We start from the raw sequence: 11,024 nt of genomic DNA, 5'->3' as shown, positions 1-11,024 counted from the left end.
TGTACACATAAGGGAAGGAGCTTGGAAATCACAATTACGTTCTCAAATAGCATGATGACACGGTGAACATCTAGAACAATTAGGGGGCGTGAATCTTTCAATCCAACACACTAAGGCAAACAATTCTAATATGATCAAGTCGGAACTTACACCAATTATTTGGACACCGGGAGTTCGATTCTAAGAAGAAGAGAGTTAGCCATACATACCTCAATTGCGCTTCTTTAGACTCTACAATTATCCGAAACTCTTAGCAACCTCGATCTATTTTAGCAATATACAAATTGAACTAAAAATTAGGAAAACGTTCATGGTTCTTGTTCACTTTTTTTTCCACACTCTTTATCACACGCATGCAAGATGAACCACCCTCATAACCATGAAGCATCACCCTAGTACCCCATTATAGCTATGTTTGAAATTAAGAGTTGGGATGATGAGGTCTTACCTTTTAGGATGAAGAATTTGGTGCTCTACTTGAATATTTTCAAAGCCTTAAGTGATGGTTGAAGATTAATTGATGAAAATTAGGCCCTCCCTCTAGAACCCTCTCTCTCTCACACTAGAAATATCATAAATGAGCTTCAAAATAGACTAAAAGGGTATTTTAACGTAATGGGGGTTGGGTTTTAAATTAAGAAAATGGGTGCCCCGACACAGGTCTGTGGTCGCATATGCGACCGCATAATGGTTATGCGGTCCGCAAAGTGACCACAGAAATGGCCCTCAGGGGCCTGGACTTTCGGTCCAGGTATGCGACCAGTATGCGGTCCGCATACTTGTTCTGCGGTCGCATAATGCACCGCAGAACTCCCTCCGCAAAAACCCAAGAGGGATTATACGATCGATATACGATCTGCATAGTGGTTATGCGGTCGCATAATCGACCGCAAAGCTGACCTCAATTTGGCCAACATACTGCTTCACTCTGCGGCCATTATGCGGTCCGCAGAGTGATTATGCGACCGCATACTGGGCCGCAGAAATGCGTTCTTCTGCGAAACATTTTCCTCTAAGTCCATAGGGTACTGTTCAATCCAAAAAGTTTGAACCAATTTCTACTATAATAACACAGGAATCTAACTTGGCACCACAAAACCCTGAGTTTTCAGTTTAAATTTTTACGGGTCCTTACACTTACGTTCAGGTTATCATCAGTTGAAGATTCGGGAGTCGAATTTTCCGAAGACTGCTTTCAGGACCAGATATTGTCACTATGAGTTTCTTGTCATGTCATTTGGGCTGACCAATGCCTCAACAGCCTTTATGCATTTGATGCACAGTATGTTCCGACCTTGTCTTGATTCCTTCATCGTTGTGTTTATTGACGACATCCCGGTATATTCCCCGTCGCGGGAAGATCATGAGCAGCACCTGAGGACCGTGCTTCAGACTTTGAGGGAGAAGAAATTGTAAGCAAAATTTTCTAAGTGTGAATTCTGGCTTGATTCAGTGGCATTCTTGGGCCACGTAGTGTCTTGTGATGGGATCAAGGTAGATCCGAAGAAGGTGGAGGCAGTGCAGAGTTGGCCTAGACTGTCATCAGCTACGGAGATCCGCAGTTTCCTTGGTTTGGCGGGGTATTACCGTCGATTTGTGGGGGGATTTTCATCCATTGCAACACCTATGACCAGGCTGACCCAGAAGGGTGCTCCTTTCAGGTAGACCGAGGAGTGTGATGAGAGCTTTCAGAAGCTCAAGACAGCTTTGACTACAGCCCCAGTATTAGTATTGCCTACAGGTTCGGGGTCCTACACTGTCTATTGTGATGCCTCGAGGATTGGCCTTGGAACGGTATTGATGCAGGACAGTAGGGTGATTGCCTACGCGTCTAGACAGTTGAAGGTACATGAGAAGAATTATCCGGTTCATGATCTCGAGTAAGCAGCTATTATTCACGCCTTGAAGATCTGGAATCATTATTTGTACGGTGTTCCCTGTGAGATTTACATTGATCACCAGAGTTTACAGCACTTGTTCAGGTAGAAGGACCTTAATTTGCGTCAGCAGAGGTGGTTGGAGCTACTTAAAGACTATGATATCACTATATTGTACCACCCGGAAGGCCAATATAGTGGCCGACACCTTGAGTCACCGGGCAGAGAGTTTGGGGAGTTTGGCATATCTTCCGGAAGCTGAGAGGCCCTTAGCCTTGGATGTTCAAGCCTTAGCCAGCCAGTTCATGAGATTGGATATTTCAGAGCCTAGCCGGGTATTAGCTTGTGTGGTTGCTCGGTCTTCTCTTTATGACCATATCAGGGAGCGCCAGTATGATAATCCTCATCTTCTAGTTCTTCAGGACAGGGTTCGTCGAGGTGATGCCAGAGATGTGACTATTGGTGATGACGGGGTGATGAGGATGCATGGCCGGATCTGTGTGCCCAATGTAGATAGGCTTCGAGAGTTGATTCTCGGGGAGGCCCACAGCTCGCGGTACTCCATTCATCCCGGTGTCGCGAAGATGTACCAAGATTTGAGACAGCACTACTGGTGGAGGAGGATGAAGAAGGATATAGTTGGGTTTGTGGCCAAGTATCTCAACTGTTAGCAAGTCAAATATGAGCACCAGAGGCCGGGTGGATTACTTCAGAGGTTAGAGATCCCAGAGTGGAAGTGGGAGCGAATAACCATGGACTTTGTAGTTGGACTTTCACGGACTTTGATAAGGTTCGATGCTATTTGGGTGATTGTGGATCGGCTAACCAAGTCAGCTCATTTTATCCCAGTGTTGACCACTTATTCTTCTGAGAGGTTGGCTGAGATTTATATCAGAGAGATTGTCCGCCTTCATGGTATTCCAGTATCCATCATTTCAGACAGAGGTACATAGTTCACATCATGGTTTTGGAGAACCGTACAGTAGGAGTTGGGTACTAGGGTGGAGCTCAGCACATCCTTTCACCCTCAGACGGACGGGCAGTCCGAGCTCACGATTCAGATTCTTGAGGATATGCTTTGTGCCTGTGTGATGGAGTTCGGAGGGTCATAGGACCAATACTTTCCACTTGCAGAGTTCGCTTACAACAACAGTTACCAGTCCAGTATTTAGATAGAACCGTATGAGGCTTTGTATGGTAGGCGGTGCCGGTCCCCGGTGGGATGGTTTGAGCCGGGCGAGGCCCGATTGTTGGGTACATATTTGGTCCAGGATGCCCTGGATAAGGAAAAGATGATTCAGAAGAGACTTCGCACAACCCAGTCCAGGTAGAAGAGTTATGCGGACCGTAAGGTTTGTGATTTGGCATTTATGGTTGGTGAGCGGGTCTTACTTCGGGTATCGCCAATGAAGGGCGTCATGAGGTTCGGGAAGAAGGGCAAGCTGAGCCCGAGGTTCATTGGTCATTTTAAGATATTGCGGCGAATTGGGGAGGTTGCTTATGAGCTTGCCTTGCCTCCCAGCCTAACATGAGTTCACCCGGTATTCCAGGTGTCTATGCTCCGGAAGTATCACGGTGATCTGACTCATGTATTGGATTTTAGCTCAGTCCAGTTGGATAAGGATCTATCTTATATTGAGGAGCCAGTAGCCATTTTGGACAGGCAGGTCAGAAAGCTCAGGTCAAAGAATATTGCTTCAGTAAAGGTCCAGTGGAGAGGTCAGCCGGTCGAGGAGGCGACTTGGGAGACCGAGTAGGATATGCGCAGCCAGTACCCTCATCTTTTCATAGTTTCAAGAATGTCTTTATACTCGTTCGAGGACGAACGATTATTTTAAGAGGGGGAGGATGTAACGAATCGGCCGTTCATTTTGAGAATTAGAGCCCTGATCCCCTAAAAACTGTTTTCCCCACATTTGTTTCCGCTATTGAGACTTGCCGGAGTGATTGGTTATGGAATTCAGAGAGTTTTGGGACACTTACTCCCTAGTTATGAGTTTAAGCCTTAGAGTTTGGACCGTAGTCGAAACTGTGTGAAGACGGATCCGAAATGGAATTCCGTCGACTCTGTTAGCTCCGTTGAGTGATTTTGGGGTTAGGAGCGCGTCCGGAATGTGTTTTGGAGGTCTGTAGTAGATTTAGGCTTGAATTGGCAAAAGTTAGTTTTTCGGCGATTTCGGTCGATAGTGGAAATTTTGATATCGAGCTCGGAATGGAATTTCGAAAGTGGTTGTAGGTTCGTAGTGTCATTTGTGACCTGTGTGTAAAATTTGAGGTCATTCGGACTAGATTTGATGTGGTTCGGCATCGTTTGTAGAATTTGGAAAATTTTAAATTCTTAGGCTTGAATCCGTGCTTAATTCATGATTCTGGTGTTGTTCGATGTGGTTTGAAGGCTCGAGTAAGTTCGTATGGTATTTTAGGATTGATTGGTATGTTTGGTTGAGGTCCCGGGGGCCTCGAGTGTATTTCGGATGCTTAACAGAATGAATTTGGACTTAAGAAAAATCTAGTGCCTTTGCTGGTTCTGGTGTTTCGCACCTGCAGAAGGGAGGCCGCAGGTGCGAGAGCCGCATGTGCAGAGGGAGTGCGCGGATGCGGAACTGGTGGGGCTGGTAATGGAGCGCAGGTGCGCAAGTTTGACCGCACCTGCGAGCCCACAGGTGCGGAGCCTGGCTGCCTTAGTGAAATGCGCAGATGCGCCGATTTGGACCGCAGGTGAGGTATCCGCAGGTGAGAGGAATTGCCCACAGATGCAGCCCCAGTCCGGATAAGTGAACTTCGCACCTGCGATGATTTTTCCGTTGGTGCGTGACCGCAGATGCAGCCCCATGAGCGCAGGTGCGGAAATCGCTGGGTTGAAGAGGCAGCTTCGAGGGTTCATTCCTCATTTTTCACCAATTCGATTTAGAGCTCGGTGGGAGACGATTTCTTGAGGGATTTTGAAGGAGAACTATTAGGTAACTAATTCTAACTCTATTTTGATCATAATACATTAATCTATTATTGTTTTCCTCGTCTAATTAAGGAATTTGAGGGTAGAAGTTTGAAAATGGGGGAAAAGGTTCACCAATTGAAAATCTGAGATGTGAATGGGAATTTGACATCGGATTTTGATGATTTTTGTTCGAGTAAACTCATGAGTGAATGGGTGTTCAAAATTTGTAATTTTTACCCGATTCCGAGACGTGGGCCCGGGGAGACGTTTTGGGCGTTTTTCCTAATTTCACGCTTTAGCTTCGAATTAATTAGCTAAATTAGTTGCTTGTAGTTATATTTACATTATGCAATTAATTTGAATAGATTCGGGCCATTTGGAGTCGGATACTCGTGGCAAGAACGTGATATCGAGTTGATTTGAGTGGTTCGAGGTAAGTGGCTTGCCTAATCTTGTATTGGGGACTTTCCCTTAGGATGTTTGATATTAATTGATGTGTGGGCGCCGTGTACGTGAGGTGACGAGTACGTACACGGGCTATTATTGAAAAAATTCCGTTTTTCCTTTCTAAATCATAAACTGTTTTTTCTTATTAAATTGCACTAATACGTTTAATTGTTAAACTTAGACTAGAGAAGCATGCTTACGTGTTCTAACTGCCTATTTGACATTCTGTGCGCCATGCTTAGTTAAGTTCCTACTTTCCTTATCTGTGTTCAGTATAAGCTGTATAACTCGATGCCGTACCTGCCATTTCATCTTGCGTTGCATATTTAAATTGGGACTACGGACGTATTCCGGGAGATCCCCCTGTCTTGCATATTTATTTTGGGATTACGGACGTATTCCGGGAGATCCCCCAGCACTGCATATTTACTTTGGGACTACGAACATGTTCCGGGAGATCCCCCAACACTGCATATTTACTTTGGGACTACAGACGTATTCCGGGAGATCCCTCTGTACTGTATATTCATTTGGAACTACGGAACGGTATCCCGGGAGATTCCCCACTGTGTTTACCTTGTTTCTGAGCCGAGGGCTCCCTTAACTGTTAAAATTTTGTGAATTTCTTTAACTGTGTTACTGTAAATTTTACGTATATCTTTTACTGTTTAATTTATTATATTTACTCCGGTAGGGCCTTGACCTGACCTCGTCACTACTCGATCGAGGTTAGGCTTGGCACTTACTGGGTACCATTGTGGTGTACTCATGCCCTTCCCTGCACATGTTTTCATGTGCAGATCCAGTGCGAGCTATCAGCCTCGGGGTTAGTGCGTGCTGCTGATTCTAGGAGACTTCAAGGTACTATGAATAATGTACCGAGAATGTAAGGCTTGAAAATCAGTACATAAAAGACATAAAAGAAACATGGAGTAAAGGAATCCACCTGTAAGTCTAAATAACTTTGTGAATCCTAAAATATTTATAAGGTCATGCATGTTCGTATAAATGTCGTATCATGCGTAGGTATATGTGTACATAACATCATCAAGCCTCTGAGGGCATCCCATCATATCATCTCGGCCTCCGTGAGAGAAATCATCAACGTATACCAACTGATCAGGTGGTGGTGCGTATATAACGCCGTAACCTTTTCCCATATCCCATATACATATAACATACGCATATATAACGTCATTTTGTCATGGGTAAATGAATGAAATACATAAGAAGTAAGTTAATAAGATTTCTCGGAACGTCATAAGATCAATATGTCTTCAGATAAACTTTATCAATTACGCATTTTTCTGAGACCCATGAACAGAAGATATAATAATAAGACACATGGGAATTCAAGAACATTGGCACCCCTAGTGCTTCTATGATTAGAGACATTTATGAAAGTTGTGCATTTTCTCGTTTCGTTTGTATCATATAGGTCATGCCAAAAGGAAAGAAAGGATAGCCTTAACATACCTGAGTTGATTCTCTTGACAATCCCTCTAATACACGATAATCGCGACATAATACGTGTCAACAAGATCGAAGTAGGGAAACATCCGTATGATATTCTTGAGAAAGGTTATACCGGGCTCCCTTAGAATTGCAAAATCCCGTTGCTATTACGCTATGTAGTCTCGTATGAACTTTTGCTGAAGCTTTCATCCATTACTTTGTAGAGACAAACATCCCCCTTAGAGAATTAGAGAGGTCTCATATCTTAGTGGTTGTGGGGCCCACTTGATAAAGATCACTTTGCCAATTTCCCCTAAATGTGCCACCTAGCCAATCTAGCCAAGAGTCATTATTTAGTCTTAGAAATTTAAACCCCTTGCTGCCACGTTGGGGCAATGTTCCCACCAAACGTATCCACCAATTTCCAATTGCATGGTAATTTCCCACTAAAAAATTAATAATTAACCAATTATCCACATAATTAAGAATTATCTCAAATTTCATAAAATACTAATTACTTTTATCACACTTTACATACCTTACTATCATGGTCATGTGGTACCTTCTATGGCACTAGTCCATAAATATCGGGTATTATAGCTTGGACCGTATTTTATCCCAAATTGACAAATTTCAACGAATACTCATTCTTTGATTTGTTTACCCTCTGATCTGCACGGCACTCACTTATCACTTGCTACAAATAATATAAATACTTATTTCTCAAAAATAATCTCATTCTCGATCTTACGTCGAACGGGATGTAACAGGCACTTAATTTAAAACAAAATTTTCAAAATGTTTTCTAACACACAGTAATTTGTTCAACCTACCGAACTTCATGGCATAGCCATATCAAGCGCCAGGGTAAAACCAACAATGTGGTCGATACAAACCAACCCCCCGCCCCCACTAAGAATTTTTCTTCGAGTGCAGGGCCAATATGAAGCAAGGAAATGTTAGGACCACACTAGGGCAAATGACATAACTGACACTTTCCCAGTATTATCACTCTTTCTCCTTTACTTAAATTTTTCTGGTACAACTAAAGCTAATTCTTGAATCCTTTGTAGGTACCTCAGAGTCAGACCCTTGATGCGAAAAAGGCACACTGTATATGGCAAACCACTTGTTCAAACAATCATAGCACCTTGTACAAAATGAACTGCTCGCTTCACCAATTGAAGCCCAGTATAGAGCAAATCGCCTACTCAACCAATCGGAGCACCTTGTACAAAATGAGTTATCAGCTTCACTAATTAGAGCTCTGTATATAGAAAACTGTCAGCACAATCGATCGGAGCGACCTGTATAAAAATCAAACGTCGACTTCGCCAATAGGAGCCTTGTATATAACAAATTGTTCATTCCGCCAATGGAGAAATTCTCAACGCCTCTCCGTAACAACGGGGATAGAATAGACAGTCGCAAACCTCATCACTGACGTTCTACAAATCGATGGCCGCAACTTAGATTCACAGTCAAGAGTATCTCTTGGGCATGCTTTTCTTTTCCTTTGCTATTATCATGAATGTTTTGATGTTTTTCTCATGTAGCTTCAGACACGACTACATTTTAAGTCAATCACTCCCAAGTAGAGATCACTTTACATTTTAGTGCAAAGCTCTCCCAACAAGCGGAGACGCACTCTACAAATCAAGCTCTCCCAACAAGGGGAGACACACTCTACAAATCAAGCTCTCCCAACAAAGGGAGACTCTTTTCAATGCTCTAACAGTTGCGGAATAGTACACAGCCCGGCTAACAATTCGAGTCAAATTCAAGTATCCCATCATCCCGATACCAAATAACGGCTCACCGGCATCCAGACATCATCATTCCTGCATCATTTACATCACATCTTAATATAGTCTGCATTGCAATATACGGATATGTGTGTGTTTCATTTTTGCAGGAACAAATATCACAACATGGAACTTTTTGTAAGCAGCAGACCAAACTACAATGCTATGAGGAACAACAAACTCATTAGCGGGCCAAGGATCCAATTTCAAGCACGAAACTAACAGTGGAACTCAAAATTTTCAAATCCTTCGAGTTAAGGGGCAAAATTCAAGTTATCGTGAGTAACCAATCCTCCGTCTCGCCGTATCGTCATAAGACGATACTAGGGCAATTCCCGTGAGTATCGTTCTCTCAAAATCCTCACTCTATAAGTACATAAGGCCTGATCCTCATTAAGTCCGAGGTATGTAAGCAATTCAAAGCCAGAATTCGGCCCCAAATTTCTAAAATCTTCCCAAAAATCCTCCGAGAATCTTCCTTAACTCCCAATCCTGCAGCTCATGATCTTCATGCCATTCCTGAGATGTATGCCAAAAGTTGGGACAAAATTGGCTTTGGTTCAATTTCTTTGTCCGTAAACTCTTTCGTCGTCTCCCGTCAAAGAGGGGCAGCTGTTGATTGCCAATTTTGACCCTCCTTTTTCAAAATTAATTTACATGTACTTTATAATTTACAATAAATATTTTGGAAGTATTTTCTATCAATAAACACCTATTTATTCAAATTGATTAAGCATTAATATGAAGTTAATCACCTAGTATTAGTATTATATAAGTACAAATGTACTTACTATTTATATATTATTGAAATAATCTTTTGTACACACCTCATAGGCTTTATAATTAATTTGACAAATTATTTTGTCAATTTTAGATAAACAGGCTACTATGTTAATTAGCGCCATTATTTAGAAAATAAGGTATTAGTAGTATATTTGATAATTATAATTTTACTACATTATATTGAAAATTGATTAGGTTTAATTAAATTAATTTTAAAGAGGTTAAAGACCGAATGACTACAATTGCAATTTCTTAATTAATTACACAAGGGACATTTCTTAATTAATTTCAGCCCAATGTGCAAGCCCAGATCCGGATATGGTCCAGTCCAAACAACCCCGTCTCTCCAAATTGGCAATCATCACGACCCGGAAATCCAATCTTCGGGACCGTAATGACGCCTAACATTTTACTTGCTAGGCAAGCCAACGTTAGAGTAATTCTTTTACCAATTTTAAACACTTTTAACAATTTAACCAATCAGACATAAATGAAGTTGAAATGAACTACGAAATAACATAATAATCCAATATCTAGTACAACCCGGATCTAGAGTCACAAATACAGGACTTCTAGAGGTTCTACATACAGAGTCTAAAATAAATACAACTGTCTCGAATGAGCTGAACAGTAAATAAGGAAAGAGGAAGGGGACTTCACGGTCTGCGGACGCCATCAGATCTACCTCGAGTCTCCAGATGCTAATCCGAGCTGATGCACCTCACACACAGCTGGGACCAGTACCAAAATTTGCACAGAAATTGCAGAGTATAGTATAAGTACAAACGACCCACCGTACTCCATAAGTGTCGAGCCTAAACTCGACGAGGTAGTGACGAGACTTTGACAGGACACACAGGTAATTAAACATGTACCGACGAAAATATACGCACAACATAACAACAAATAAGGATTTAACATGTACTATTGGGAGGGGACATGCAAAAAGGGGTACAAAATACGTTAACTACAACATGGAATGACAACATGAAACAATCAATAAACCTTCAGCCAATGAAACTGATAAACATAATGAATATAAACTGCACGGCATCACCCTTCGTGTTTTTACCCTCAACCTCACCATGAAACAGTAATAATGGCACGACATCACCCTTCGTGCTTTTACTCTCAATCTCTCCATAAAATGATAAATATGGAACGACATCACCCTTCGTGCTTTTACTCTCAATTTCATCATGAAATGATAAATACGGCACGACACCACCCTTCGTTCTTTAACTCTCTTCCTCACTATGTATAAATTTAACAAATGGGACAATAATCGGCACATCATCACCCTTCGTGCATTAACACTCTCTCTCTTACCATGAAGCAATGAATATATGAAATTTGGGAGAAAGAATAATCAAGAATAAACCTTACATCGACAACATTTTCACAATACCGAGCCTCAACTTCCAATAATATTCCATTATCACAAATAATTAATAAATGCGGAAAGAATGACCAATTAAGTAATAAACTAGTCTAGACATATATATCATAATCAAAGGAGGAAATAAATCATGAGAAACAAGTTTCAACCGCATGCTTTAACCCAACAACAACGCATAAGTATTCGTCACCTCACATATACGATGTACCCAACATTTAAACACATAGCAAATAAGCATAACAAGTTCTAATCCCTCAAGTCAAGGTTAACCACGACACTTACCTCGCTCCAGCAATCAACTCAAAGCTCAACCACGGATT

Source organism: Nicotiana tomentosiformis, chromosome 3 (assembly GCF_000390325.3).
Source record: "Nicotiana tomentosiformis chromosome 3, ASM39032v3, whole genome shotgun sequence".
Lineage (NCBI taxonomy): Eukaryota > Viridiplantae > Streptophyta > Magnoliopsida > Solanales > Solanaceae > Nicotiana > Nicotiana tomentosiformis.
The sequence above is the reverse complement of the archived record's forward strand: the minus strand, read 5'-3'. Positions refer to the sequence as shown.